The following is a 13,142-nucleotide window of genomic DNA, read 5'->3' as shown; positions in this document are numbered from 1 at the left end:
TCGCTTGCGTGTAGGGCTCTGTAGATTTTTGAGGAAACGTGTGGGGGGGGGGGGCAATCACAGACTTTAGACCACTCGACGCCCCACCCTACTTCTACTAATCTTGGTATTCTTGTTCTTGTTCTTGAAGGGCCTGACAAGGATAGCTGTCTAGTCGTTCGGATGGGACGAAAAACCGAGGTTCCGTGTATACCTTGGCGTACAAGTAAAAGATCCCTCGGCAGTTGGAATACGACATAAGAGTAGGCCATAGTGCCACTCCCCGGGCAAAATTTCCCTCATAGCACACTGTAATGGCGTATGCCCGTTTTCATTAGCCTAGTCGGAGCAGAACAGTTGGACATCAATCCCATTTCATTTCATTCCATTTCATTTTCTTGTTGTTGATGATCTTCTCCTTTGGCTCCACCAAATAAAGTACTTGCGACGTGAAACTTGGCATGCTTGTTTCTTAGACAATCGGACAATTAAAACATGGCTGCGATAACGTCATGATCGGTTCTTGGTCCATAATGCACCCGCACTCTTGTTAACTATACAAGAAAACCCTGTCAACTGCACCTAAATCAATTCTGGTTAAATCTGATACAAAATAAATAATATCGGAATGCTCATTTTAAAAGGTGTTTAGGCTACACACTTCTTAACTTATTATTAGAAGAGGAAATATTGGCTATAGCAATCAAGGTAAAAGGCCAATTGGTCTGACAACATAACATTTTAATACTGTAGTTTTATCCCATTACTCGCATGCTAATTTTTTTAATAGGATATACCATATGTTATTTAGGAAATGACATTGTTTCTGTTGTGGTGGACGTTAAGCTCTCTCTAAGCACCCACTAAGACAGCAACACCAGACTTTTCGTGGGGTTTAACGTTCATGTCCACCGAGGGTTGATATCCCAGACTAATTTTTCATAAGAAGAAAAGGGGGTGGGGGTAACGTCCACTCGATACTATGTCATTCTAAGACTAACATAATGGTTCAATTTTATTTTATTAGTTCGTTTGGGTATAGGGTCTTTAGAAGCGGGAGGAAACCAGAGAAAACCCACGAGGTTGCACAGGCGACCCTACTCCTTGTCACGTACAACCAGGTAATCGAAACCCTGCCAGTTGACTCAACGACAGACCATATGATATAGCGCGCACATGCTAACCATTCGGTCACCCCACCCCCCTCCTGTTTCATAAGAAGAGCCTGTCGTGCTTTGATAGGCCAACAAAGGGTATAAGAATGGGAGGAGGCAAAATTGGCTGACTCTGTGATTGTAATAGTTATATTGTTTGAATTAATCGTGGGCTTATTAGGCAATTTAAATCCATATCAATTTAAATCGATGTAAATTGATTTAAATCTAGATCAATTTGCAGTATTTTAAATCTATTATATATCAATTATTTATATCAAATATAATCATATTCATTACAAATATCCTACTTGTAGATAAAACTGACCTAATTATGATGTAGGGTGCATATCTTTAAAACTACCGAAACTAGGTAATTTACATCTTTATCTATTTAAATCGATGTAAGTTAATTTAAATCGGTATCAATTGTATTACTATAAACTAAATTGTATATCAATTATTTATATCAATTATAATCCTTGTATAAAACTGATCTAATTATGAAGGAGGGTGCATATCTTTAAAACTACCGGAACTATATTTATTTTAAACCAGGACCAACACTTTATCTGGTACTATAATCTAAATTGGCGGTGAAGAGAAGTCGTTCGGGAAGTCGCGCCAGGAATTCGCTTCGATACCTGCCAAGGTCAGATTTCTGGACTTAGTAATGTCTGAGAGTATAATCCTAGCCGGTGCCGAAGTTAAAAAGTTAGATTAAGTTGAAATAATGTGAAGTGATTGCTGTGTGTGTGTTAGACTTACCTCTTCCTGTTATTTATAGGTAGAATTACACCTTTGTGTAGTCACAAAAACTAACAGCATTTTAAAATGATTAGACATCCTTAGTCTTCATTAGCTTGGTTGGTCCAGAAAAGTAGGATGTTAAACCCCATTTCATTCATTCAAAAATATAAATGACGATTTTCTATGAAGATTTGTCTTTTTTGAGAGAGAGAGAGAGAGAGAGAGAGAGAGGGAGAGAGAGATGACAATCCATCCTCATTTGAACGTTTCGAGTTATTACCGTAGAGAAAGCCAGAGTTGGGTTATACAGGCGCCTGTCTAAGAGGACAAAAAATTCTCCTATGCTCATCAGAATAACCGCGTCGGCCACACTCCACTCTAATCCAATACATATATATTCCTAAAAGATGAGATATATTGCCTCAGAGCTTCTGAGTTTATAAATTATCGGTTAATACCCCCGGACCTCACGCCCAACTTGACGTTGTCTCCACCCCGTACCCCTCCCCATTGTTCAAATCCCTTAACACACCCCATGCTATAAGTGATCTTTGTGATCTACTGTCGACACAGTAAGCCAAACCAGGAAACTAAAATTATTAAACATACCTTCTTGGAATGGTATTTAGTAATTGGAACATAATCAGATAACACACTATTTATGGATAACAATTACTATGGTTTATTTCACTGTGATGTTTCAACAAGATTTCACAAGTTGTTATCAAGCATATATCAACACAAATTTCATTTTATTTACTTGTGTTGATGTATGCTTGATAACGATTTCTAAAATTTTGTTGAAATGCCGCAGTGAAATAAACCATAGTAATTGTTATCCATAAATAGTGTGTTGTTTGATTATTAAACATACCGACGAACTCCGCTTAATCTTTCGAAACCAGCTTCATTAAATATTTTATTTCGACCCTAAATCAGTTAGAAATCCAAGTAAAATTAGTCTGTAGTGCCGTTTTCAGATATCCCCATAGCATACTGCATTGCATACCTGGCAGAGTTTTGTTTGATTAGACCTAATCCTAGAAAGGGATTTCTCGGGCAATTGCTTCAGGAATATGACTGCAATGTATATGCACGTCCTAATACGCTCGATTGGTGCACAACAGTATTTGATGTAGTTTTGTTTATTCAATTAAATAACGAATAGATTTTAAATAGTATAGAGTGGTAATGTGTTAGTGGTAATCTCTATCTGACACTACCCAAGTCATATCAGGACTAACGTATATTTTGTGTCCACGAAGTTAGCCACGGAAACTCTACGTTCATATCCGGGATCATTCGGATAAATAACAGGACTTGTGATCCACAGCGCACACGCTAAACCGCTTCCATCTATTTAAAAATACATTATTCAAGAACTAAATTTGCCTATTTCAGGTCTTTCTTTCGGCCTTAAATGTTACAGAGATTGTTAATTAGCAGGCCCGTAGCTAGCGGGGGGAGGGGCGTGGCAGCCCAACCGATGTCACTCGGCTTTATGGGGCGCCCATACTGATATGGGCACGTTGGTCGTTGGCTTCGAATTGCGTGATTGCGTGCAATGGAAAGCCCCCCCCCCCCCCGCTCCCCTAGCTACGGACATGATTAGACTATTAAAATGACAAGACCATAATCAACTCTCGATCGCGTCGAATGCTCGCGATCTTAAATAGATTAGAACGGTTTAATGGTTTAATTTTAAAATGGAGAAGCGCGAATATATGAGTACCGTGGTTACGATAATGCAAATATCGCTGGTCGTGTATACATTGGCGTACACGTAAAAGATAACTTGGCTGTTGGAATTCGATATAAGAGTAGGTCATAGTGTCGCTGCCCGGGCAGCATGGTGTATGCCCGTCTTCATTAGCTCAGTATAGGAACAGAACAGTAGAACGTTAAATCCAAATTCATTCTATTTTCAAAATACCAGACTACCAGGAAAAACATTTTAACAATTAAGTGACTGGGATTCAGAGAATGTAAAGCTGCTCTCAGTGCAAGGTCAAGTTAACTTCTCAGATATTTTACACATTCTTCAAACTGGATGTTAACCCCTTTAAACCCCTTTAAACCCAGCATGAAAAATAAATTTATCGAACACGATATATGTTTTATGGTCTATTGTTGAACAAACGATGGGTGACGGGGGTTAATCCTCGTTCAGTTTTTACTCATCCACAATGAGACTCATTTTTCAAAGCTGTCATAAAAAAAAACTTTCGTTCACAAAACTCCATTGACCAGCAAGTATTTGTGATAAGCCATAAAATCATTTACAAGTCTTTGTAAAACTTGGCGTTCACAAGAAGCGACTACCAGTTAATCTCTGCATCTAAATCTACGTCGGTTATGTCCCTGGTGAGTCGCTGATGAACATACAGATAGCAACACGGACCACAACACCGACAGAAACTCATCAAAGAGTGTCCCTCCTGATTAACTCGGATCTTCGTTTCAATACGAAGCTAATGCCGGTTTGTGAAAGGTGTAAAAGGACATCCAATCCCCTTAACAACAGGTTTAATTACAGAGTAGGTTGGGAGTTTGTTTGTTCTCGGTTTTTAAAAAGACAGACGAACACCGACGACTGTACAAAAGACCTGCTGATGAATGACAGAGAATCGAGAGACACACGCCATAAGCTTACAGCTTCTTTCAAACCGACCACTAAGCAAAGAAACCACAGCCATTGCCTCTGCTCCATTCAGGTGTCGCATTCTAAAATTTTAAGCCTTCGTTTCAGAAAACTCATCACTGTGTTTGTATAGGTACATCTGGCTGCTGTATCCTTCCCTTTCACATCATCAAAGCAGTAAACATCTTCAGGAAATTGGTTGTTTGTTTTCGCTAAACAGAATTATGTTACATTCCATGTTACCTCATCAAACCCTCTCTCCCCATCATCCTTATTGAGACGACAGTTTATTACAAGAATACTAGTTAAACGTGAGGTTAGTTGGGGTATGTTAGAGTTATTGTCAATCGTTACAAAGGGCCGATTGGTTATCAGAAGCATCTGCCGCGCCATAATGCCTAGTAAGGCGGGAGGGGCTCGTTTTAATACAAATTACTAATCTCCTCTATTAGATGCTGTAAGATGAAAGAGAAAATGTTGGTGAAAATAGAAAATGTATAGTTTGTTTTGTTGCCGTCTTTTACTTGGATATTAATCGACTCAAACATAGTCTAAGATGGGGAGGGGGGGCAACTTTCTATATGGTAAATTCTTAACTTAAGTCTGAGGAGACTTTGTGAAAACGGGGCCAGGTCAGGTTTTTATACAGATATATTGGTTAACTAACATCCAGAAACGGCATAGCAACTGCACTAAAGTTCTTCAAAACATTTAAAACACCACAAAGGAAGTTATCACATGTCTGACATAATACGAAGTGCGACCGTAATACACGAAACTAGAACCGAGCATGACGTCATCGCGGCCATTTTGGAATTGTGGTGTTATATCAAAAACTGGCGTACACGTAAAAGACCCTTGACAGTTGGAATTCGATATAAGAGTAGGTCGTAGCACTGTTCTCTGGGCAATATTGGTATGAAGCATGTTCGTCTCCATTAGCCCAGTAGATGCATTAAACCGCATTTCATTTCTGGTTTAAACATATAATTTTTATAGAGAAATGAAATGGGGTTTAACGTCCTACTGTTCTGCTCCGAACTGGGCTAATGAAGACGGGCATAGGCCATACAGTGGGCTATGAGGGCAATTGTGCCCGGACAGCGGCACTACGGCCTACACTTATATCGAATTCCAACTGTCAAGGGATTTTTTACGTGCACGCCCCTCCGTCCTGCATCACTGACATGGGGGGAACCACGCCGGAAAATCTGGATGAACTTTCTCGGCCAATGCAGGGGTCGAACACCCGACCTCCAGGCTAGCGAGCCAGGGTCTTACCCACTTAGCCACCATGGCCCCCATTATTATAGAGAGCAACGCTACACTGAAAAAAAACTTGTGTTGGATCTCAACACAAGTACTTGTGTGAAAATTATTCTACACAAGTTATGTGTTGTTTTGCATTGCATTAACACAAACTTGTGTTCTTTTTAATGCATTAACACAAATCTTGTGTTTTTTCCATATAATTAACACAAGTAATGTGTACCGTCAACAAATATTTTTTTTTTTAAATTTGAACTCCATACAAAGTCTTAATCCGGGGGTCCACAAGTAAGAGAAAGGTATTTTTTACTCAGACAATATAGCCAGACAGACTTGAATGCTAATTGGTGTTAAGATGTCTGTAGTTAAAATAAAGTTGGGGCCAATAAACTGGTAGATCAAAGGCCTGTTGAGCGCTCATGCCCGGTGTGATTTTAACAATTGACTCCAAATGCGTTGACAAGAAAAAAAGTAAAACTGTTATTGAATGTGATTGGTTGATAAAATCAACGTACTATAGGCTACATTTTGTCTGCGATGTCATCTCGGTGGAAGCAGACATTAAATGAAGTGATTTCACACAATTAATTTAACATTTAACAACGTGCTGAAATGATTTTGGAGCAGTGATATGTTTGACAAATGTAAGCTAATGGTCACATAGAATACAAGACCGCAGGTTTGTGAATATTTATATAAAAAAAATAATACCATGTATGTAATTTAGCATCGATATTGTTTCTCTGTATAATATTAGTATTTCGTTTCCTTAAAAAAACCTCCAACAATTTAAACCGGAAGTTCATGTTTATAATATGGCGCGGTCAGGAAAAAAATTTCGGCATGTTATTATCAAATCTGTTCAATTTTTCTGAAATCATGCTTAATTAACATTAGTTGTTCGGCGCTACGATGTTGTTCAAATACTTACATTACAGAATCACATTATGATTAAAGCAGAAACGGTTCGACTTGAACCAGCAGGTAAGAATCTGTTTTGAAATTATATCTTGGGAGGTTGGATTGGCGTTGGAGACCCGATTGGCGGCCATTTTGATTCTTGTTTCATGATTTTTTTTATATTATAACGATTTTGCCAAGAGTAGACATAAACGCGGGCACAGACTAGAAAAAATCTTTTTACACTTTTGTGTTAGTTGAATTGTAATCAAATTTATGTTTAAAAAAACAACCTTAAATCAAATAAGCAGATATTTTCCCCAAACCCTCCGTTCAACCTCCGACTCTGTCACTCTGTGGAATATTATTAGGCCCCTATTTTCCTGATTCAGTCACAGTTAATAAATAATGGAACTAGAATCAGTCTGTGGAAGTTTCTCTATAGTTTCATTATTTTTTCCAGTCAGTGATGATATGACTCATTCCACCTTACAGTTACAGCAATTACCGTATTAAGAATTTACCGTTCAAGGACTCCATTTTGGCATTGAATTGGAATTTGAAGAAAAACTGGTAACAATTTCATTTAATTTTTATATTTTCTATTTTTTTTTTTTTACCAATGTCCTACAATGATTAGTGTATGTGAACATACAATCCCAAGTAAAGTATTTATATGACACTTACATGCAACAGAGAGAGAAAAATGACATAAACAAGGCCTTACGTATACTTGTATTTGAAGAATCAAGTAGTCCAAGCTATGCCTATATGCATACCGGTAATCAACTACGACGACGATTAGCTTTCTTCCGTTTCCACCATTTCCCTGCACACTGTTCCATTCTACTTAGCCTACAGACGCTAGGTTGTTTCGGGAAAAAGGACAGGTAAGGTTAAATTTGATATGAATAATTCGTTTGCTGGTATGGGTATTTAGCAAACGGAGGAAACCGAATGGCCCAGAGAAAAACTCAAGAGATTGGACAGGCGACTCTACTCCTTGAAATCGAAACCATGCCACTTAACACAATGACAGAACCTGTGATTTCATGTGAATGCATTAGCTACTAGACCATTCCCCCCAGCCCCACCCCATATTGAATAAAAGTATGGCTTATTTCAAATATGATATTTACATATAAAGAAAGTAGAGAGACTTCAATCTTACTAGAAAAATACTAGATTACCTGAAATGAAATGGGGTTTAAAGACAACGTCCTACTGTTCAGCTCCGACTGGTCTAATGCAGTGTGCTAAGAGAAAATGTTTGTCCGGGCAGCGACACTATGGCCTACTCTCACAGTGAATTCAAACTGCCAAGAGAACTTTTATGTGTACGCCAATGTGTACATTGGATCTCAGGGGAAACCACTCTGAAAAATCAAGATGAGCTTTCTCGGTCAACCCCAAGAGGTAACCTGTGGCCTCCATGCTAGTATTCCAGCACCTAACTCACTCAGTCACCATGGTCGTCTTCTAATTACTGCGACATTGAAACCATGTGACAAACAAGGATTATAAAAATAGATTTTTACGGCTTAGGTAGTTCCTTGGGATTAAAATTTTTGATACATATAGATACATTAGTTTCAATTTCAAATCACACAGTTTGTATATATGGTATGGTAGCTTTAATGGTAAATTACATATAATGTATTTATTTTTTCAGTTTCAATATTGGATGTATATGGAAAAGATCATGTAACAAAAGAAATTATAAAAGTAAAAAAATGGAAGAAGAAATGGCTGGAAAAAATGATGATAGAGCAGCTTTTTCTTGGTGGGTAACTATTTAATTCTTATAGAAAAGATTGCTGTTATGCTATTTTGAAATCTAAAATTCAGTTTAGTATAGTAAAACTGTACACGTACATGTATGAGCACAGACAGAATCTTAGTTAGATATGACTGTCTCATCTGTGGCAAAGCAAACCAACACATGAAACAAAACAAATGTAGTTAAATTAACATTTTTTGACTTAATCAAAACTGTCTAGTCAATTTAAGCCAACTAATGTAATACATTGCATATTTTTTTTCAGTTAGCCACCTCGGAAGATCAAGACAGCTGGAAAGGGCTATTGATATTGTGGAAGTGTTTTCTTACAGAGGTTGCTTATCAGACAAAGGCTATGTAAGTACCATGCATATTTGCTTTTTGAATCAGGAACTGGTTCTATACACTTGGTGGGGGGGGGGGGTGGGGGTGGATGGCCGAATGGTTAGCATGTGCGTGCTGTATCATACGGCCTGTCATCCTCGGTTGTACGTGACAAGGAGTAGGGTTGCCTGTTCAACCTCGTGGGTTTTCTCCAGGTCCTACGGTTTCCTCCCACTGCGAAAGACCTATATGACTTCAAAACTATAAGATGGATGCAATGTTACACCCTTTCATAATCATTATTATAAAGCGTTCAAATGCATGAATTTGTAAAATATAATTAATATCATATTGTAATACTGTTTGCAATACTGTATTCACCACTGCCTTAGTGGAGATAATTGGTAAATTAAATGATTATTTTTTCATTTTGTCTTTTTTTCAAGACTTTTGTTCTGGCTTCTGACCCATTGAGGCATAATAATCTACCTGGGTCTGTAACTTGAAAAGACACAATAAGTAGTATGCAAAGTTGAAACAAAATAGAGACTCAACGTGTGGAAAAATAAGTTATTTATTTAAAAATTGTGAACCGTAGAAAGTATATTTATTGCCAACTCAACCACATACTATCATCCAGGGTTTATGGACCTACTTATAGTCCAACCTTCGACGATGGGTTGTATGTTCAATCTAGTTGGAGGTGTACGATTGAACATACAATAATTCAATAACTCACTTCTCTTGGTATAATCTTATATTCTGTAACAATATCTAACAAAGATAATATATACATATAATACTGACCCACAGGATAGGTAACTTAATAAGGAACAGCATCTAAGAAATAACTTATCAGAGACCTGCCCTTCAGTATGTCCTCTGTCTGCCTGTGGTTAACTGCCCTTTTCTTTAATATACAATTTTTAGGACTTTTATACCTTAGCTTTGTTTTTAGTTACAATATAATCCTTAATACCTTACTGGAATAACTTTACAATAGATAATAATTTATGAAACAATGTCTCTCTAATATAATTACAGAGTTTATTTTAATTAGGATTCTGGCTAATCTATAATGGCTCTGGCCTCAAATTAACTATGCTCTAATTCTACCTGGTCATAATACTTGAATATTAAGCCATCAAATTATTTTATAATTTTGAAAATGAAATGAAATGGGGTTTAACATCCTACTGTTTTGCTCATAAACTGGGCTAATGAAGACTGGCATACACCATACAGTGTGCTATGAGGGAAATTTTGCCCGGGCAGTGGCGCTACAGCCTACTCTTATATCGAATTCCAACTGCCAAGGGATCTTTTACATGCACGCCAATGTGTACACAGGACCTCGTTTTTTTATCCCATCCAAACGACTAGACAGCTGTCCTTGTCAGGTCCTCCGTCCTGTATCACTGACAAGGGGAAGACACGTCGGAAAATCTGGATGAACTTTCTCAGCCAATTCAGGGATCGAACACCCGACCTCCAGGCTAGTGAGCCAGCGTCGTACCCTCTTAGCCATGTGATCTCCTTATAATTTTGAAAAAGAATATAGTGATTGTAAAAGCTAATAAGTTATCAGTTGCATTTTATTTTTGTTTTTAATGTTAAATATCCCTCTCAAACACAATTATATTTTAATTCTCTCCAGAAATTTGTGTAAAATATAGACTGTAAATTAAAACTTTCATCTTTTAACTGTTGAGTCAATTTAAGTCATCTCATACATAGTATGTTTTTTTCCAGTTAACTACATCAGAAAGATAAAAACAGTTGGAAATGGCTATTCATATTGTGGAAACTTTTCTCACAGAGCTTGATAATCAGGCAAAATGTAAGTAACATACATATTTGTATTTTTAATCAGGAAGTAGTTTTATACACTTGCTTGGTAATCTAGTTATTCTTCTTGGGGCAATGCCTAGGACTCAGCTATTTCAAGTACTTGGCATGCTTGATTTTTGCCAATCACATCCATTACAGTAAATAGCAGTAAAATAATGATGGTCAATATTTTACTTTTCAAATAGATTTCAATAGATTTTAAAGGGTAATATCCAATTTGTTGTCAATGGAAATAAAATAAGAATGGGTCCAAAAATAATTAGACATTGCCAAGTAAATAGGTGCTGCCAATGATGTAGTAGGGAATCTGGATTTGCAGACAATACATGTATGAACCGGGTGAATAGTTGACCTATTATGAGACTTCAGTCCCAAATCTCAAGACTTTTTTCTGACTTGGCCTGACAAAGACAGCTGTCTAGTCCTTCCGATGAGACGAATATTGGAATGCACGTAAAAGATCCCCTGGCAGTTGGAATTCGATATAAGAATAGATGATAGTGCCGCTGCCCGGGCACACTGTGTGGCATATGCCCGTCATTATTAGCCCAGTATAGGAGCAGAACAGTAGGACGTTAAACCCCATTTCATTTCATTTTTCTGACTTTTAACCCATTTGATTTGAGCATAATAATCTGCCTGGGTCTTTAAGTGGACAAGACACAATAAGCGTTACGCAAAGTTGAAACCAAATAGAGACTCAGTCTCGATGTGGCAAAATAAATTGTTTATTTAAACATTGTATTCTTATTGCCTACTTTTTATTTTTTAGGCTGGAACACCCTTGAAAGAGTATTTGGTGTATGATAACAACAAGAGAACCCAAGCATCAATTTATTTTATACTTCTGGGAAAGAATGCATTTGACCCAATTTTTAAATATTTATTTTTTGTTATTAATGTTAAATTTTCTTCCAAAACACAATTAGATTTTAATTCTCTTCAAATATGTATGTATAATATAGCAAGTAAACTGACATATAAATCACTTAGAATTTGGTCGGAAATCATAAAGTATTTAATAGGCATTACTAGAAACCAAATGTAGATCAAATACACCCAGAATTACAAAAAACCTTGACCTACATTAAGGTGACTTTCCCTTGCTTATGAAATGAAATACGTTTTAATATCCTGCTTTTCTGTGTTCTTAGAGTGATTCTACCCTACCCTTATATCAAATATTTCAACTGTCAAGGGTTCTTTAAAGGGTACCCAGGGGGGCCGAATGGTTAACACGCACACATTTGATCAGAAGGTCTGTCATTGATTCAAATAATTCAATTTTCAAGGGTTCTTCAAAGTGTACGCAGTTGGGTTGGTTTCAATTCTGGGGGGTGGGGGTGGATGGCCGAATGGTTAGCACGTGCATGCTGTATCATACGGCCTCCTGTCATTGAGTCAACTGGCATGGTTCGAATCCCTGGTTGTAGACAAGGAGTGGGGTCGCCTGTCCAATCTTGTGGGTTTTCTCCGGGACCTCCGGTTTCCTCCCACTGCTAAAGACCCCTACGCGCTAGCGAATTATTGAAATAAAATTAAACCATATGTTAGTCCCAAAATGATCTAGTTTGTGTCGAGTAGACGTTAAACCCCATTTCTCTCTGTCTCTCTCTCTTTTGATTCTGGGCTTGTACCCAATTATCCCTTGCCATATCCAACACTGAAAAGTGGGAACTATGCCGGAAAATCCAGTTGAAATTTCGCAGGCCAACGCCTTATGCTCACTGAACCACTGTGGCTTATGACTTGTGATTGTATATAAATCTTTTGTACATATGATATTTTTTTATTTCAATCCTGTAATCTTGATGCTTTGCTTCTTTTATTTATAAAATATTCATTTTGTTTGGGGTTTTTTTAATGAGGAAAAGGCTCCTACATCATTTTATTACTCCTGCAAAATAGAGCAATTTTCTTTTGTTAGTTTTCTGTGTATGCTAGTTATTTCTAGATGCCTCACAAATCACTTGTAGTGTGATTTTGTAGCATTTTTCAGTTTTTGAAATTGTTTCAATTTAGTGCATAATTAATCTTATTAGTGCTTAGTTTGGATGTTATTAAATTTAGATATATTTGAATTATATATTTTGGGGTATGGGGTAGGGATCTTGTGTACATATCTTTATATTCTCAGTTCTTGTTTTGGGGTAAAGAACAATTTAAATAGCTATTTTATATTTTGTGATGGGTAAAGTGTGTGGGGCAAAAAACAATTTAAATAGCTATTTTATATTTTGTGATGGGTAAAGTGGGGGGGGGGGGGGGTCATTATATATAACACAATATAATTTGTATTAGAATTGAAGTCTCTGTTTTTCTGTTAACATTTCAAATATCTATTTAGTTTTGATGTATTAATTTACTTTTTCCTATGATTTTATGAATAAATAATAATCTTACAAAATTTTTTTTTGTTTCCTTCTTTTATCAAACTTTACAGGTCTAACAGAGCAAAGAGAGGGGTCCTGCATAGAAAGGTTGCTATGCTGGA

At 37.1% G+C, this 13,142-nt stretch overlaps 1 long non-coding RNA gene across 1 annotated transcript; it reads left to right on the top strand.

Annotated features, from left to right (window-relative positions):
* Nucleotides 1-7,445: 7,445 nt before the first annotated feature.
* LOC126830130 (uncharacterized) lies at nucleotides 7,446-12,899 on the top strand. The gene is made up of 5 exons (XR_007683739.2): nucleotides 7,446-7,583; nucleotides 8,366-8,476; nucleotides 8,739-8,830; nucleotides 10,550-10,637; nucleotides 11,421-12,899. It is a non-coding gene; the product is annotated as an uncharacterized LOC126830130 (long non-coding RNA).
* The last annotated feature ends 243 nt before the right edge of the window (nucleotides 12,900-13,142 follow it).

The sequence above is a fragment of the Patella vulgata genome, chromosome 8, assembly GCF_932274485.2.
Source record: "Patella vulgata chromosome 8, xgPatVulg1.2, whole genome shotgun sequence".
NCBI lineage: Eukaryota > Metazoa > Mollusca > Gastropoda > Patellidae > Patella > Patella vulgata.
Note: the sequence above shows the minus strand (reverse complement) of the source record. Positions and strands in the feature narration are given on the sequence as shown.